Genomic DNA, 19,387 nt, shown 5'->3' with positions numbered 1-19,387 from the left:
GCTCTAGGTTTGGATGATGAGGATTTTCAAATCTCCTGCCCTGCAGCACTGACGGAGAAGCTGCCGGCTCCAGGTTCTGCAACCTCAGTTGCTTTGCCTCCCAAGCCCTTCCCGAGGGCCCCGGGGAAGCTTTTGGGGAATGCCTCACCCCATATGGACCGGGGCTGGGTGCCTGATGCAGGGTGCTGCTTAGGGAGGTGTCAGACAGTGGAATTTCAGCACTTAGGCATGAGACCAGGCGGAGTCAGCCACTGACCATATCTTCCTCCTTCTGCTGAAGGCGGGGGTCTAAAAATGCTCCAAGGTAACCCCCTTCCGCCCACCCAGATCCCAAATGGAATGAGCCCATGAGACTCATCTTGAATCCACTTTCAGTCCAATTGCCGTGCACATCTGTTCTGGCACTTTGTCTAGAAACCTGTGCACCAGTCTTTACTCTGCGAGTGGATGGGTGGGAGACGCCATTCCCCTCTTCCCAGAGCCCCCTCTGCTCTGCCTAGGGGGAGCCTCTCCTGACCCAGCCCAAACACAGCCACTCCCTGAGTCCTTCTAGTGCCCTCTCTGGGGCCCACACTCACACTCAGGTGTCTGCTTTACTGGTGGTGGCTTCATCTCTCGATGCTAGGATTCTGTATGAGAAGCCCTCCAAGGCTGGTGTGGGCTTATACTTGAGAGAGGGCCCAGCCAAGTGTTGAGTGTGTCCTCCCAAAATTCACATGTGGAAGCCCTAACCCCCGTGACTATATTTGGAGAAGGGCCTTTAGGAGGTGATGAAGATTCAATGGGGTCATAAGGTGGAGCCCTCCTCTAGCAGGATTGGTGGAGACGGCGCTTTCTCTCCCTGTTCCCCCTCCTGTGCGCTCCCCTCTGCTCTCCCTCCTCTCTCCCCTCCATTCTGGTCCCCACCATTGGAGGGCATAGGGGAGAAGGCAGCCATCTGCAGGCCAGGAAGAGAGCCCTCACCAGACATGAAGTCAGCCAGAACCTTGATCTTGGACTTCACAGCCTCTAGAACTGTGAGAAAGTAAATTTCTGTTTCGGCCGTGTAGTCTGGTATTGTAGTATGGCAGCTGAGCGGACTAATGCACCGGTGAAGTGCAGGCTAGTTACTTCAAAAGCACAAAATTACTTGGGGCTTGTCTATAAAATTGGGATTTTGGAAGGAGGGCAACTTTGTATTCAGACAATGCTCAAATGTCGTGGTTGGTTCTCAGGTTTAGCTCTTGGCATCCCCAAAGGTGTGAGTGTGTATAGAGTAACAAAAAACAGAATAAACAAACAAAATATTGGTCTTACTACCAGGGACCCCAAAGGTTGCAGAAAGGGGATGTGGCAGGTAAGGCAAGAGACACCCAGAGGGCCGGTGGACTGTTGGCGGGCCTGGGGACATTGTGTCCCTGGGTGCCCGTGTGCTGGGATGCTGTCAAGGCTCCCAGCCTCTGATGCAAGAGGGAGTGGTGGGGAGGAGAGTTTGGTATTAAGTGCTGAGTGACTGGGGTTCTTAGGCATGAGGAGGGTTGGGGAACTAGCCTAGATTTACTGTTTGGGATTTTGTGTTGGTTGTTTGTTTTTTTTCTTAACATTGGTCAGTTCAGTCTCTAGTCCCACCTGGATCAAGGAGCAGCATGGGGCCATCCTGTTGGACACCAGCTAGAAGTCTAGTAATCATGCAGTTTGCTACTTTTCATGCTTAGTTGTCTTCCAGGATTTTTGGAGGTCTCTGTTGAGTTGGGGACCTAGCAAGACATTTCTCGCTGGCAGCTGCTGGCCTACACTTGCATCAAATTGGCCTGTGTTACATCCGTGGCCATTGATGGGGGGACCTAAAAAGGTAGGAGATTGTTAAATTTACTTCTGCCCAAGCACCAGTTTGTGCTGTAGGGTGTGGATCTGCAGAAGGCATCAAATATGTAGGGATTTTTATGCTTGTTGCAAAGAAAACTCAAGTTGCAAACTTTTACCTAATGAATCCTGCCATTGCTGAGCTATGGCCTCGGCCCTCTGTGCCCTTGCTGTGTGGGCCAGCACTGTGTCCCCGGAATGCCGCTTGGCAGGGAGAGACCACTGTGGTCCGTGTGGGAGAAGCTGGAATCCCAGGTGATGGAGTGTGCTGTGCTTCTTACTGTGCTGTTAATATTTAAAATGTGGATTTGAATTCTCAGTTATGTTTTATTTATTTATTTATTAGCACAGCTATGTTTGTTGTTTAATTCCATGGTGAGAGTCTCTAAGAATATGATTAACCTTGAGGGCCATCTTATAATGTAATTATTAATGATTGATTCTGCTTATCCTGGAAATCAATAAGAGAGGCATAATGGTGTGGCATGTGGTTGGGCTCGATTTCATACATTTCGTAAACACGATTCTGTGACGACAGCAGTATCGGTTTATTTCCCAAGCAGGTTTGATGAATCTGAGGGGTGTGATTAGTTTTATATAATGATTGTGATATGTGGTGCTCCTTATATGACTTATGTTAATGCGGCAAGCAGTGTTAATGTGGTTAACGTGTCCTGCCACTGATAGTCAGGGTGGGGGTGGATAGTAATTGATCTTCCTGGGAGTGCTGTAATGTGAAAACAATTCAGGCTGTTTGAAGTATATTTTACAAGTGTGCATTGGGCCTTTGGGATGTTATATTGAAAAACCCAATTGCACAGTTACCATGGGAACCCAATTAGAATAGATTGCTTGATTTTTTTTTTTTTTTTGGTCTTTCATCTTGACCAAAAATCTAATGTATTTTAAATGTTTTCATATGGAATTGTATTCATACACTGACTTGCTACACCAAAGGATTCTTTTTTTTTTTTCTTCCTTGTTTCCAACTCTAAGCTGAAATAATGATACATTCTCTAGTGGAGCTTTATAAGGAAGTCTCCTGGAGAGATTTAATCAAATTTATATGGAAAAGTTTGTACAGGTAGCGGTAATAGAGAGCATTTAAAAAGCTGGGAAAGTGATTATTTTCCTATGATGTTCTTCTGGTTGTGCTCTGGATGTCAGAGAGTACAGGGGTGTTTCTCTGTTCTTCCTCCTGTTTGCAAATGGAGGGATTAGGTCCTGACAGGCCCCTGGGTTGCAAGGTGTCAAGATAGCAGGTGGCGTAGGGCCTGGCAGAGTCTCCGGACTCTGCTCTCCACGCCAGCGGGCTCCTGTGATTTGGTTTTGGAGACTTTTTGCGCTCTTAAAATTTATTGGAGATCCCAGAGAACTTACGAGAGTCATATATCAAATTTACCACATTAGAAGTTAACATTGAGAAATTTAAAAATACTTATTAATTCATTTAAGCAACAATAAACCTATTACATTTTAACGTAAATAACACATTTTTAAATGAAAGGTAACTCTTTTCCATAAAAAAACAGTGAAGTGAGTGGTGTTGGTTTACTTTTTTTCCACATCTCTTAAATGACTGGCTTAACGGACGGGTGCTTGATCTCTCACCTGCTTCTTCTGCTCTCTGTCTCCTCTCCTGTGTTGGGGCTGAAGCATATCAAGAGGGTCTGGCTTCTTAAGTAACTGGAAAGGAAGAGCATTTTCGTAGCTTTTTCAGATAATTGTGGATATTCTTTGAGATGGCATCAGAACTCGACAAGTAAGTGTTAGCTTCTTGAAGGTTCTTTGCTGTGTGGCATCTGAGTCCTTAGTGAGCTTTTTGTATTCCCTTACATGGAAATCGACCGGTGTGTCTAGCACCTTGAATGATTTTGTTACATCACTCTTTGGTCTTTTGGAAAATACTGGTTTGCTGATTTACACACATCTTCCAAACGTTGGCAGGTTTCATAATGCAGTGTTGAAACCCATGCTTGTTGATACCACCGTCATTCTCCTTAGAACAGTCTTAGAATTGGGCGCCGTGGTGGTGGATGCCAGTCCCCCAAAGCTGTTGTCATCACTTAAAGCTCTCCACTTACCATTAGCAGTGAATACTGTCACTACGTCTCTTACAGTGACATGCTCACTTTGTTTATTTTTGAGAAAATGTCTGCTGGGTACCCACGTCCGAGTACCCATAGGCTGTTACTCATTCCTACAAGTACAGCTTGTGTTCCATGGGTGAGTCGGCAGGTTCTTGGGCCGAGCTCCTCAGCCACACATGTGTTCCTGCAGACCAGCCAGCATTCCCGCTTGGCTGCTGGAGCGCTCCCACACCCTGCCCGTCTGGGCCCAGGATACCCAAAACGGTACAGATTGTGGGATGATAATCCAGCTTGATTGCTTCATCCAGACATTCTGGCAGGATCCTGGCTGTTTCCCCCTTGACCTTGAGTCTGTGGAGCAGGAGGGGAGGAGGATTGCCTCTTACTTTTCACCAGCCGTGTTCACGGCTGTTTCCGCCATCCTCATACACAGTGAAGCGTGGTCCGTGGGTGCCTCTTGTCACAATGGGGAAGTTGTCTCCCTTGTGCGGTGCGTGTGCTGAATCACACTGCTTGACCTCCGTGTGGTAAACCAACTCTGAGTTCCTGGATGACCCCGCTTGGATGTATGGGTATCAGTGCTGTCATACCTGCTGAATTCCGTTGGTTACTGTGTTTGAGGATTTGTGTGTGTGTCTGTGATTCAGGGGGAAACTGACCCACAGCTTTCTCCTCTGGGAGAGTCCTTCCGGTTTGGAGTTACAGCAATCCTAGACTTGCGAGATGAGGCGTCTTGTATTTCCTGGAACAGTTTGTGTGCTGTTAATATCGTTTCTCCTTTGAATGTCTGCTAGATTTGCCAGTGAGGCCGCGTTGGCTTGCGGTTGTCTTTGCGGGAAGGATGTTAACTACGCATTCTGTCTCTTGAGTAGGCAGAGTGTTACTCAAGTCATTTCTTTCTTCCTCAGTGACTTTTTTGGTAATTTGTGGTTTTCAAGGAATTTGGCCATTTCATCGCACTTGTTTGAATTTATTGGCTCAAAATTATTTTAATATTCTCTTATTGTCCTTTGAGTGTCTGTAGGATTTAAGTAGGGTCCTTGTTTTTATTACTGATACTGGTAATTTGTTTCTCTTTTTTTCTAATTGGTCTGGTTAGCAGTTTGTCCATTTCAGAGAACTGACTTGTTACAATAGATTTCCACTCTCTTTTCTTGTTTACTGATCTCTTCTCTTTATTATTCCCTTCTTCTGCTTCTTTTGGGTTTAGTTTACTTTCTGTCTGTCCTTTGCTAAGGTGGGAGCTTAGATCATTGAGTTGAGCCCTTGGTCTTTCCTCCTGTTGACCCTCAGCACTGAGTGTTCCCTCGAAGCGTGAAGCTCGCGTGAGCCGCGTCCCACTGATGGCTGTGTTGTTGTCTTCCTTTCATTCAGTGCCCTGTGTGTTCTGGTTTCCTCTGCACGTCCTTCTGTAGCACGTGGCTTATTTAGAAGTATGTCCTTTCATTTCCAAATAGTCAGGGATTTTCCTGATATTTCTCTGTCACTGATCTTCCATTTAATTACTTGTGGTCAGAGGACATACTTTTTTATTTCAGTCCTAAATTTATGGAGAATTGTTTCATGGCCCAGAACATGACCTACATTGGTGAATTTTCTGTGGTTTTTGGGTAGAGTGTTCTTTTTTGTATCAGTTGGGTCAGGTTTGTTGATCATGTAGCTCAGGTCCTCTGTCTCCCTGTTCTATAAATAATTAGCTGTAGCTTGAGATTTGTCTGTCTTTGATTCTCAGCTCTTGCTTCCTCTGCCTCAAACTTTTTATTAGATGTGTGCATATTTATAATTTTTATGTCCTCTTGGTGAACTAACCATTTACCCTTATGAAATGGCCACCTTTCATCTTAATAATAGTTCTTGTTTTGAAATTCCTTGTTTGATACTAAGATGGCCATTCCACGTTTCTTTTTTTAGTGTTTCTGTGGCAAATGTTCTTCCACTCATTTATATTTTACCAATTTTGTCATTACATCTCATATGTGTTTCTTGGGTCTCTTGTTTTTAAAAACTCTCATCAGATCATGTCTTTATAGAAATTGGAGAATTGAGAGCATTTGCATTATGCGATTATCAGTATGGTTGGGTTTACATGCGCCTTCTTGCTGTTTGCCTTCTATTTATCCCGTTTGATCTTTCCCCCTCATTTTCCTGCCTTCTTTTGGATTATTCAAATATATATTTTAATGATTCTAGCTTGTATCTATACTATTGGCTTATTAGCTCTTTCTCCTTTCTTTTCTTTTTAGTGGTTGTTCTAGGGTGTTGTGTGTGTATTTAGCATGTCATGGCCCGCACTCACATGACATTATCACATACAGTGGGAGAACCCTACGGCAGCAGCTTCAGGCTCTCCCAAGTTCCTGTGGTACTCATTTCATACATTTTATTTCTACATATGTTACAAACTCCAAAATATATTGTCATTTTTGCTTTAGGCAGGGAGTTATTTTTTAAAGTTAAAAATAGGAACCCTCCCCCCAGCTTTTACATTTATTTGCATATTTTTCCACTTCTCACGCTCTTCATTCCTTTATGAAAACCCAAACTTCCACCTGGTATCATTTTTTTTTATGCCTAAGGAACTTGTACCAATGTTTCTCAAATGCAGGTCTGTTAGTACATGAACCGTCTTCCTTTTTTCTTTTTTTGAAAAAGCCTTTGTTTTGCTTTTATTATTGGAAGATATTTTGCTGCTTATAGAATTCTAGATTGACCATGTTTTCCCTTTCATGCTTTAAATGTGGTGTTCCCCTCTTACACTGTTGGTGGGAATGTAAGTTGGTGTAGCCACTTTGGAAAACAGTGTGGAGGTGCCTCAAAAAATTAAAAATAGAGCTACCCTATGACCCAGCAATTGCACTCCTGGGTATTTACCCAAAAGACACAGATGCAGTGAAAAGAAGGGCCAAATGCTCCCCAATGTTCATAGCAGCAATGTCCTCAATAGCCAAACTGTGGAAAGAGCCGAGATGCCCTTCAACAGACGAATGGATAAAGAAGGTGTGGTCCATAGATACAATGGAATATTACCCAGCTGTCAGAAAGGATGAATACCCAACTTTTGCATCAACATGGATGGGACTGGAGGAGATTATGCTCAGTGAAATAAGTCAAGCAGAAAAGGCAATTATCGTATGGTTTCACTTATTTGTGGAACATAAGGACTAGAATGGAGGACATTAGGAGAAGGAAGGGAAAAATGAAGGGGGGGAATCGGAGGGAGAGATGAACCATGAGAGACTATGGACTCCGAGAAACAAGCTGAGGGTTTTAGAGGAGAGGGGAGGGGGATGGGTTAGCCCGGTGCTGGGTATTAAGGAGGGCACGTACTGCATGGAGCACTGGGTGTTATACGAAAACAATGAAGCATGGATCACCACATCAAAAATTAACGATGTGTTGTATGGTGACTAACATAAGATAAAAAAAAAAAAAAAATGTGGTGTTCCATTGTGTCCTGCCTGACATAGCTCCTGATGACCAGTGTGCTGTCGTGCTTAAATGTTTTTTCTCTGCGTGGAGTCCACCCTATTTCCCCCTTTTGGCCACTTGCAAGGTTTTTCTTTATCGCTTTTTTTCAGCAATTTGATTATGGTGTGCCTCAGTCTACTTCTCTTTATGTTCTAATGCTTTGGTTTCAATGAGTTTCTGTGAATGTAGCTTTTTCATTAAATTTGAAGGAATAGTTAATATTTTTTCAAATATTTTTCTGCCATTTTCCTTTTCCTGGGGTGACTCCAATGTGTGCCCAATTGCTTAATACTGTTCCACATCGTGCTGATACCCTGTTCATTTCCTTTAGTCTTTTTTTTCTCTGCCTGGATAGTTTAAAAAACTGTTTTGTCTTCATTGTCACTAATTTCTCCCTTCTGCCTTATCTAATCTGTTAATCACACCGGTGTATTTCTCATTTTCGACACTGTAATTTCCATCTAAGTTCCATTGGGGTCCTTTCTATATCTTCCCTTAGCATGTTTTTGTTTTCCTCTGATTGAACATGGGGGACATAGATATAATAACAGTTTTAACCCGGGCAGGCTGGCTCCAGAGCCCGTGACCTTTAGCATATGGATTTTGTGTCAGCTATTTTGCCTTCTGTCAGAGGCTTTTCTGTTTGTTTTCTGTTTCTTGACTATATTTGGGTAGTTGTGGTTGCCCGAGAGCCATGCACTAAGAATGTTAAGTATGCCAGGAAACCCAGGCTGAGGCTAGCTTATGCAAGTACAGATGAACCCTGCCAGATGAACCTTTGCAGCCATGGTGCAAAGGGCAGTGGGAGCTACCCAGCCCTCATTGTGTAATTAGTACGTGAATGTCATCCATTCAGGAGACAGAAACCTTTTCCTGTGGGAGGAATTTGTCCTAAAGCTTTAAGTAAGGGAGTAAACAATTTAATGTTGGCTTTTTTGAATGACCAAATGCAGGAATGGTTTTTGTATGACTTTCTTTTCCTTTGTTTTCTGGTGGATCCTCAGTTTAAACCGGAGGTGTCATGTTGTTTAGGGAACTGAGAATAACGGTCCCGCTAGGCCGTGTTCCAGTGGTCTTCCTTGTTTGGGTGGAGGGTGGAGAGGAATGCACAGAGAGAGAGAGGGCCTTCTCAGGAGGAGTCTGCCACCCAGCAGTCCGATGCAAGTCGGCAGTTGAGTGTAAAGAGAGGATAAGGGGCGGCTGCCAGCAGGCCGCCAGAGCCATCCCTCCTGTTGCTGCCCTGCCCTCTGACCCCTGACAGTGTCTTCTGCTCACACTAGATCCAGCTCAGCGGTGAGAATAGCACACAGGTGAGTCCCAGGTGGCAGGTGTTGGGTTAAGCTGGTAGAAATGGGTTGACTCTCTGTTTAGACATTTAAAGAACTTCATCTGTATTTTTACTCCAAAGGAGGACCATGTCGACTCCATACCGAGAGGACCAGCATTGGAAAGTCAGAGGAAATCAGGGCCTCTTGAACTCAGGTTATTTTTTCCCTGTCACTGTTGCAGCTTTTAATACGTGGCATCACTAGAAACGGGCTTCGCTGAAGGCTGTCTTCTGGGCATTTTCACGCTGAGGAAGAGGAGAGCAGACAGGAGGAGAGTGTGTCCCTTCCTGCCCGAATTCGCACACCACTGCCGGTCTGGACCCTCGTCAAGTAAATGTAATAGTGGTGATAACATTAACCCCTGCGTTGCTGTCTACCTGACCATCTAGAGAGCTCCGAGCGGCCATGCATTTGAGACATCAGGCAGTGGAGGCTGTCCTTTGTCCCCGGTTTCTCGGGTAGCTAGTGTAAACTGCTCGGCACATGGAGCTAGCCTGGTGCTCTGCACTGTGCTCTCCCACGACCATGCACACACTCAATGTGTGCCCTACAGTGGGACATGCAGGTACATAGAGGATCCGCCTGTGCTCTCCCCACTCTCCCCCCAAGTGTGAGAACTGTGCATGGCCACGATTGTGTGATGCTTGTGGAGTACTCCCTGAAATGAGCATGGTACCTCCTACCGTATGTGAATGGCCAGATCACTTCAGCAACCCCCTGTCTCCTGGGCTGCAGGAGAAGAAGGGGGGTAATGTGTTAACTACCTAGTTTTGGGTTACACATAGACACACGCATGAACCAATGTGGCACGCTAGCATGCGACAGAAATGGGCCTGTTTCTGTCTGCAGTGTTGGCAATGACGAAGCCGTGCCAGTTTCTCCTAGCATGGTACCGAGCCCTTCCGAAAAGCGCTCCTTGCTCTTTTCCAGTCACCAGATGTACATCTTTAGGTTTTGTCATTTTCCCAGCGTACAGGATTTCGGCTTCAGTGTTGTTTGCTATATTAATTTTATCTTACGTGGTTTTCTAGTGTGTTTTTTTTCTCTTTTCTTCCTCCTTTCCCTCCCTCCTTTCCTCTTTCCTTCCTTCTTTTTTTCCTTTTAAAATTATGTGTTGTTTGATGCACACCAACGAGTGCGTGAGATGGCATAAGCTATGAAGTACCAGCGATGATTTGGGCACCGGCCGGCTTAATGCTGATTCCAGCGGCATCGCACCCCCGTCCTGGGGAGGGCGTCTGTGCACCTCTCCTGTCCTGCCCCACCTGCTATCATGGCTGTTACGATGTTTGTGTTTATCATCATCTTGCTTTTTAGATGTGTATAGTTTTCCCGTCTACCCGGCTGCTTTTCAACGAGATCCCATTTAGTGTGGCTCGTTTTGACATTTATAAGGCGTGTATGGTGTGGTTTCCATCGGAGCTGTGCGTGGCTGCACACGCTGTCTTCCCGTCCCAGCATCTCCCGTGCAGCTGTGCCGCCGTTCGCTTGTGTACTTGTCCGTGCTTGGTCCCTAGGCACTTGGATTGTTCCCAGTTTTTGCCGGTCTCCCACGGCAGCGATGATCACGCTCGCAGGCGGCTTCCAGTGCGCATCCATAACCGCTTCTCCTTGCTGTGCACTCAAGGGTACAGTTCCTGCGCCGTCACTGTTCGGTGTTACAGGACAGTAACTGTTCTGTAAAAATGGTTGAAGCAGATCAGACTCCTATCAGTTGATGCTCATCCTTACCAAAACTTGGAAGTCCCTTAATCATTGCTAACCTACTGGCTAGAGAATAATCTCATTGTGATCTTCATTTGCGTCTCTCTGATTACCAGTGAGTTGGAGCCGCTTTTCACGTCGCCGCTCACGATTCCTCTTGCAGAATGCCTGTTCATAGCCTTTTGCCTGTATTTCTACTGAGGTATCCTTGTATGGATTGACGGGAGAATTTTACCTTCTGGATTTGAGGGCTTTGTCACACGGGCGGCTGTTACTGTCCCTCAGTGCGTGGCTTACCTTTCTGTTTCCCTTCTGCCTTTCGGTGGACAGGGGTTCTTAATTTTCATGTAGTCGAACATAATTGAATTTGTGATTCTGTTCCTTTATAGTTCTGTTTCTGTACTGATACCACATTATATTAATTACCATAGCTTTAGGCTAACTCTTAACGGTGGCATAAGTCTTCCCATCTTGCTCGTCCATACAAATTTCAGAAGCAGCTTGTCAGATTCTTAGAAAAAAGCCTTTGGTGTTTTGATTGGAGCTGCTTACATCTATAATTAATTAATTAATGTGGGGAGAATAACATGGCGTCATGGTGTGAATGTTCTTCCTCAGGAATGTGCTGTATCTTTCCTGTATATTTGTTTAGGTCTTCTTTAGTGTCTGCCAGTTTTTAATAGTTTCTTTCATAAAGAGCTTGCCTATCTTTTGTGATGTTTTCGCCAGGTCCTTATTGTTTTTGTTGCTATTATAAATGGTATCTTTCTTTTCTTTTTTTTTTTTTTAGGTAATCCCTTCTTTGTGATTGGTACATGGAAATGCTGTATTGATTTTTATGTGCTTATTTTATGTCTACTTTCCTTGCTAAATTCTCTCTTTAATATACTATATGAATATTCTTGAATTTTCTATGTAGATGATCAATCATACTATCTATGAGTGAGAGTTGGTTTCTTGCTTTCCACTCTGTTAGTTAATCATTTACTTCTTTAACTTCCCATGTTGTGCCAGCTAGGACCTCCACAACCATGGTCAGTAAAGACATGGTCATAATTTATATACTTACCTTGTTACTTATTTTAAAGAGAAAGCTGTTAATTTTTCACCACCAAAAATGAAGCTTGCTATAGGCTTTTGGTAGAAAGGAAGGTTCCTTCTATTTTGGTTGTCTGAGAAATTTTTAAAAATCATTAATAGGCTCTGAATTTTATTAAATTATTTTTCTGCATCAAAATGATTATATGATTCCCACTCCCTAGGTCTGTTGATGTGGGTAATTACTTCTATAGATTTATTAATGTTAAATCATTTTTGCATTTCTGGGATGAACTTGTCCACTAAGCATCATCTGGACTAGGCCTACTAAATTTTTGTTGAGGGTGTTTGCATCTGTGTTTATGAATGAGACTGCCCGTTCTTTTCCTTTCTTATAGCATCCCTGTCTGGTCTGGGTTGCAGAGATAACCTGATCATGAATGGGTTGGCCCTTCTCTATTCTCTTTTCTCTAGAAGGATTTAGATTAAAATGACCTTTTCTTTCAAAATTTGGTACATTTTGTAACCTGGTATTTGTGAGAAGACTTTTAAATTAGTGATTTAATTGCCTTTTTAGTTATAAGATTATTTATTTTTTTAAAGCTGTAGTTAGGTTAGTTATATTAAGCCAGATTTTCAATTTTTGAAGGGGAATATAGTTCATAGTGTTCTCGCAAGTCTTAAATCTCTGTAATTTTGTTCCCTGTTTTCATTCCTTATATTGCTTATTTTCACATTCTCTCCTTTTTGCTTGTCCTATCTCAGGAGATGTTTGCCTGTCTTTTTAGTCTTTAGGAACCAGATTTGACTATGGGCCCACGTGTTGTGTCTTAGATCCAGTAGCTCATCAGTTTCTGCCCACTGTTTCCTCCCTGCTTCCTCTTCGTCCCGTTTCTGACTCCAGATTAAAGGCTTACCTCATGCTTTTCACCCTCTTGCCTTTGCTGATTTCACATAGTGCCCTCTGAGTCCCACTTCACTGTTTCTAAAAATAGAGTAGGTCATGTTTGCCTTTTCAAGTACTTTTTAATTTTCATTATGATTTCCTTCTTGGAAAATGAGTTATTTGGAAGTATTTTTAAATTTCAAAACATGGAGATTTTTATTTATGGCTTTGTTATTAATTTCTGTGGTAGGTTAATACTAAGGGGGCACCCATGACTGCCCCCTGATGTTACTCCTGCAATTGCTGTATTTTGTGGAAAAAGAGATTTTGCAAATGCAGTTGAGGTTACTCATCACTCGACCTAAAGATCGGGAGAGTTTGGGAGGGGTCCTGACCGAATAATCACATGGGCTCCTTCAGAGAGGTGAGTTTGCCGGGTTGGGGACGGGAGAGGACGGGGGTTGCAGGCAGGAGAGGGTGTTTTCTGTGGCTGAGGTGGCGGGGCAGTGGGACAAGGTGCTGAGGGTGGTCACTGCCTGCCACCCTGCGAGAAAACGGGGTCCCAGCTCTCCAGCTGAGGGAACCGGCTTCCACAGCAACCCACACGTGCTGGCAAAGCGGATTCTCCCCCAAGCCTGAAGGTAAGCATCAGCCCTGCGGACCCTGGGACTTGGTCTCTGAGACCCTGAGCAGAGGCCCCGGCTGGACCAGTGGCACTTCTGAGGCAAAGGACCATCAGAGGACAAATGGGGGGTGTTTGGACCATGATGTTTGCAGTAAATTCTTTTTACAGCAATAGCAGATTAACATACTTCTAATTGTATCACGATGGGTGTATGGGGCCCAGAGGCTGCCGCCACCTTTGTCCAGCCTTGCACGAGGTCCTCTTATGTGGGATTGTCCGAGTCTGGGCCTCGTGTGTGGGAGGGTGTGTCTGCGTTCAGGACACATGTGGAGTCCCCACACCTCCGCATCGGCAGGTGGGTCATGGGGTCGCACCCCTGCGCCAGTGTTCCTGGTTTTCTGCTTCTTTCACTAACTGAGTCGAAGTTCCACAGTTTTTCATAAATACTGTCGGGATGTTGTCCTTTCTCTTTTTTCATGATCATTCTATTGGTTTACTGATTGCAGTGGACTGACTTTTGGTTTTGTTGTTGTCCTTGTTTTTCTGTTTTATGCTTAATTTCTGTTTCGGGGATTTCTGCTCTACTACCTTCCATCTGTTTTCTTTGGATTTAATTTGGTGTTTTTGTTTTTCAGGTTCTTGAGATGGAAGCTCACTTGATTTTCAGCCTTTCTTGTTTTTCATATGGACTTACAGAGCTGTGCATTTCTTCTGATGTGAATGCAGCTCTTGGCTGCACTCTGTAAAGACTGATACTCCTATTTTTATGTTCACTCAATTCAAAATTCTTTCTAAGTCTGTGATAATTACATGTTTAACACCAGAGTATTTAGATGTGTGTGTCTTACTTTCTAAACATTGTTGTTTTTTTCCGGTTATCTTCTTGTTGGTGATTTCCATTTTCACTGCAGGTGGTGAGCACAGCGGTCTGACTTCAGTCCTTGCGGTGTGTTGAGACTTGCTGTGGTGGAACAGTGCATGAGAAGGGGTCAACGTGCACTGGAAAAGAGGACGCGTTCTGCAGTTGGGGGTAGTGTTCTGTGTATGACCCCCATCAAGCTGGTTAAAAGTGCGCACATCTTCCATAAGCTTTAAGAGCTCTTTGTCTGCGTGCTCGCATCAATTACTGAGAGAGATGCTTTAAAGATTTTATTTATTTGGCAGAGAGAGAGATAGCGAGTGAGGGAACACAAGCAGGGGGAGTGGGAGAGGGAGAAGCAGGCTTCCCGCCGAGCAGGGAGCCCGATGCGGGGCTCGATCCCAGGACCCTGGGACCGTGACCCGAGCCGAAGGCAGACACCTAACGACTGAGCTACCCAGGCGCCCCGAGAGAGATGCTTTAAAAATCTCAAATTACATTTTTGACTTTTTGGCTTCTTTAGTTCTGTTTTTTGCTTAATATATTTTTAGACTTTGATATTAGGTGGATACAGAGTTCACATTGTTAGGTCTTCCTTTTGACCTGACTTGTTGATCATTATGAAATGTATCTTTATATTGCAATTAATACTTCTTGCCTTAGCATCTACATTGGTTAGGATTTTTTTTTTTTGTGGTAAAGCACATAATATAAAATTTACCTTCTTAATCATTTCTAAGTAACTAGTTCAGTAGTGTTAGGTCTGTTCACATTGTTGTGCCACATATTTCCAGAACGTTTTCATCTTGCAACACTGAAATTGTTGTACCCCTGAGGTGACTCCCCGTTTCACCTTCCTCCTAGCCCCTGGCAACATAATTCTACTTTCTATTTTTGTGAATTTGACTCCTCTAGGTACTTCATAGAAGTGGACTCCTATAGCATTTGTCTTTCTGTGACTGGCTCATTTCACTTAGCATGGTGTCCTCATGGTGCGTCCGTGCTTGCAGCATCTGTGAGAAGGCTGAATAATACTCCACTGCGTGCATGTCGTGATAGGGTTCTCCAGAAAAACAGAGAATTTGCTATACAGGAGATATATATATATATAAAATATATCCCGGCTGGAAGGCAGCCTGGCCAAGAGCGAATTTCTCCCTTCCTTCACCTTATTTTTGCTTCTATTTAGACCCTCAACAGATTAGATGAGACCCACCTGCATTGAGGAAAAGAGTCTGCTTTACTCTATATACACAATTCAAATGCTTATCTCAGTGTGAAAACACCCTCACAGACATACCCAGAAATAATATTTAACCAAATGGCTGGACCCCCCCATGACATAGTCAAGTTGACACATGAAATTACATATCATAGAAGCATCCACCATATTTTATTTACCCATTCATCCACTGGTGGACCCTTGAGTTGCTTCCACCTCTTGGCTATTGTGAATAATGCTGCTGTGAACATGGGGGTGCAGATATCTCCTCAAGTCCCTGCTTTCACTTCTTTTGGATATAAACCCAGGTGTGGACTTGCTAGATCATGTATGTGGTAGTTCTGAATTTTTGAGGAAACGCCTTACTGTCTGTAGCAAGTACATCATTTTCCTCTGCTCCTAACAGGGCACAAGGGCTCCAGATTTTCCCCATCCTGGCCAACATTTGTTACTCTGTCTTTTTTTAATAGTAGTGTCCTAATGGGTGTAAGATGTACATTGTTTGGTGTTACTATTATTATATGGGACTTCTTTTGGTCAGATCTGGTGTATCTTTTTCCACCCTTTACGCTCAGCCTTTGTCCTTATATTTAAAGTGTGTAAATAGTGTATGCATTTTTAAAATATCTGGTATGATAAGCTTCATTTTTTTAGTCCAGTCACATTAAAATTATAGGGGCGCCTGGGTGGCTCAGTCCATTAAGCATCCGACTCTTGATTTCAGCTTAGGTCATGTTCTCGGGGTCATGAGATAGAGGCCTGTGTTGGGCTCCGCGCTGGGTGTGGAGCCTGCTTAAGATTCTCTCTCTCTCTCTCCCCCTCTGCCCCAACCCACCCTGTCACCATTTGCTCGCATAAACCCAGTCTCTGTCTCTCAAAATAATAATAATTATAGATGTAGTTGAATTTAATTCTATCATTTTGCTGTTTGTCTTCTACTTGACCCATATCTCTTTTGTCCTTTATTTCTACTTTATTTTGCTTGCTTTTAGATTAATAAAATATTTTTTATTCATTTTTCTCATCTATACCTTTCTCATTCTACATACTTATTTTTTCTGTTAGCGATTCACCTAGAGATTACAGCGTGCATCCTTGCCTTGCTATTGCTCACCTAAAATTGTCCCTTTACCCACTTCCTGAATAATGAGGCACTTTATAAAATTTTCTTCTATTTACCTCTAACCCTTTTATGCTCTTGTGTATAATTGTATAAATATTCTAAAAGCTGTCATCATCATCATTATTGTTGTTTTCAACATTTAGTACTCTTGCAGGTTTGTCTGAGTGATTGATGGGTTGGTGGGTTTTGTTCCTGAGTCTTCATTCCTGTGCTTCCATGTGGGGTAGTTTCCTTCTGCTTGAAGATCCCCTAAGTTTTCTTTTCTTTTTTTTTTTTAATGCTGGTCAGTTAGCAGTGGACGGAATGGGTCTGGGACACGGTATCTTCTGTCCACGTAGGAAGAGTTGGGTAACGGTTGTTGCTTCTTGAGTTACTTTATTTCAGGTGTGCCCTTCACTTTCTCCTGGTTCCTCGGGTTTCTCTTGAAAAGACAGCTGTCTGTTCTGTCGTTGCTCCTTGGAAGCCAACATGAGTCTTTGACTCGGGGTGCTGCTATGGTTTTCTCTTTGGCTTGAAGCTAACTAATTAACTGTGTTCCATGTAGCTGTGATTTCTCTTTAGTTTTATGCCACCTGGAGTTTGCTGAGCTTCTTGAATCTCTGGGTTGGTGTTCTCTGTTTCAGAAAATTCTTGACTCGTTTCTGTAATTACTGCTCCCTCCCTGCTGATTGCCGCTCATCTTTGGTGCTCCTGTTTCCCTCGCATGGCCCTCCCATCTGTGCCCCGGCTTGCACATTTTCTCTGGACCCGTTGTGCGGCTCACAGACCCTGCGCTCTGCTCCGCCCACCCTCCTGTTAGTCTTACCCTGGCGGTTCCACGTTTCAGAGTTTGCATTTTCCACTTCTATGAAATGCCCATTTCATTCTTAATGTGTGTTTTGGTTCTGTATTTAAAACCCTCCAGTTTCTCATTCATTTTCTCTGTCTTTTCCTCTTAGTTTTGAACATATTAATCATAATTATTTCCAAGTTTTTGTGTGCTGACACCAGTATCTTGGACATCCATTCTTCTGCTGGTGTGTTCTGGTTTTTTTCCTCCTCTTCATTGTGTGGTACACTTACACATCTGTGCACAAATACCACATGCATTCACACACGCACACACCCCCGGGATAATTTCTGTACATGGGACAATCATAGTTTTGTGTTTGACTTCTTCACCTGACCTTTTGTCATAAGTACGTTCCATATGGTTGAACTTTTGCCAACGTTATCTAGAGATATCATAGCGTCCCATCATAACAAGTAACATTCTTTTATTGATGGATATTTAGGGCATTTCCACATCTGAGACTCTGTCCTAAAGAATTAATTAAAATTTTGTCCCAAAGATGTTTAATGTGGTGTTTTTGAGAACTAAGCCAAGTAGAGAGGGTATTTGAAGTCTTAGGTTGAGAAATTGCTCACCAGCCTCCTGGCTTCTTGAGTTCAGCAGCTGTGCTTAGGGTTTGGGATACGTAGTGTTTGGGCCATTTATGCGTGTCATTCCAAGCCTCATCCACCAGCTGCTTGTTGGGCACTTGTGGGTGGGAGGTGTGCTGGAGCTTGCATCTGACTTTGAACAAGGCCCTGACCATGTGGAGTTCTGGCTCACCGTGGCAGAAGGGAAGGACATGCTCAGTGGCCAGCCACTAGTTCTGGGACCCCCGTGAGCTCTGGGCTCCTGGTTTATCGGTGACATCACCTCATTACCTACTGGTCTCAGTTGCCCTCGTCTGTGAAGTGACAGTGTTTTCAGCGTTGTCACGGCCCTTGGGCAGCGATGGAAACGTATGTCTGTGCCATCCAGAGTGCAGCTACAAGGCACCTGTGGCCGCCAGGCCCTTGAAATGTGATGAGTGTGACTTAGGAATGGAGTTTTTAACTTTCTCACATTTTAATTAGTTTACATTTAAACAAGTTGCCCTGTGTGGCTAGCAGCTGCTGTACTGGACAGCCTGGTTTGGATGGGGCCAGTGTTCACTTAATGGCATGCAGTGGTCTTCACCCACACTCTCATTCTGACGTTTGCTGTCTTCGCTCGTCTTTATTTTCATTTATTTATTTTGTCACTAGTGCTCTGAGTATTAGACACTCCTTTCTGTCTACGAACAGATTACATGCTTTTCCCTCTCTGCGCTGTTTTAACAGGGACATCTCCATGGGGAGAGTAATTTGCCTGAGCAGGACACTAAAAATATAAAGTAGGCCGAATTAGAGAAGAAGGGATTTTGCTGGAAAGTAGCTTGTGTTGCAAAACCACTGAAGTAAATGGAGGCATTGCTGGCTGGGCACAGCACCTGCCGTTAGCTCTGCAATTTCCCTTTGACCAGGTTTCAGATTTCTGACAAAATTAACAATTTAAATTTATGACTCAGTTTTCTCTTGTAAGTAATTGCTATTTGTAAATGAGACTAGTTTCTCTTTGAATTTATGGTACAAATAACATAATTTATAGTTACAGATCTCTTGATCCTCCGGGTCCAGGCAAAATAAATGTAGTATCTAGAGCTGGAATTGGGCAGGATTTTTCTGTGAATCTTAAAATATCTGCTTCATGAAAGTGGGTTAAGTTATTTTAGAAACTATAAATAGCCACTTGGTAATTAGGTGTTTGGGTTTATTTGTTATAATGGAGTGCTTATTAAAGTTCAGTGCGTTTTTACCCCATGGATCAGAAGCCTTTATAGGCCAAGTGATAAGACGCATTTTCTGCATTTCACTCGCTGATGATGACTCATTACAGATGGTAGATGGTCTACTCAACTTTTAAATTCCTGTTTGCTCGTGGAGAATGAAAATTCTCATCTCTTCCGATCGGGCATACTCCCAAAATTCTGGACCCGTTTTATGTAATATAACGTTATGCTCTATCACATCGTCGAAAGGGAGAAGTGATAACACAGACATGCTCTCTGCCAGAAGCGGGTGGGATGCGGTGTGTCCTGGCTTATCTCTTTCTACCAGGATTCTTCCTTTTTTTGTAGGCAGCGCTTCTTCACGTAGTTAAAATGACATCAGGACTTCATGGGAATGCGGGTTCCTGCAGACACAGCCCTGTGTCTGGTCACCGAGAATGTAATGACATTCCCCACGCCGTCACCGGCCGGTCTGGTGTCTTCCCTCGTCCAGCGGGGTGGCATCGACAAGACTGATGTCCCGCGGTACGCTCCGGGAGCTCTGGCCCGGCTGGGGACGGGCGCTAGCACACCTGCCCGTGTGC

The 19,387-nt window shown here is 43.8% G+C and overlaps 1 protein-coding gene across 2 annotated transcripts in view; it reads left to right on the top strand.

Moving 5' to 3' along the window:
- MGMT (O-6-methylguanine-DNA methyltransferase) overlaps nucleotides 1-19,387 on the top strand; it is a 292,226-nt gene that overhangs the window by 9,508 nt on the left and 263,331 nt on the right. The window contains exon 2 of one of the 2 annotated variants that reach the window (XM_028120024.2): nucleotides 8,910-9,064. The exons of the other annotated variant lie outside the window; for it this stretch is intronic. The gene's annotated coding sequence lies outside the window, so the exon portion shown is untranslated. The remainder of the gene's footprint in view (nucleotides 1-8,909; nucleotides 9,065-19,387) is intronic. 2 annotated transcript variants of the gene reach the window in all.

The sequence above is a fragment of the Eumetopias jubatus genome, unplaced genomic scaffold (assembly GCF_037043125.1).
Source record: "Eumetopias jubatus isolate StellerSeaLion01/CBP00866 unplaced genomic scaffold, mEumJub1_p1.0 scaffold_17, whole genome shotgun sequence".
NCBI classification, from domain to species: Eukaryota; Metazoa; Chordata; class Mammalia; order Carnivora; family Otariidae; genus Eumetopias; species Eumetopias jubatus.
This window is presented reverse-complemented; position numbering and strand designations above follow the sequence as displayed.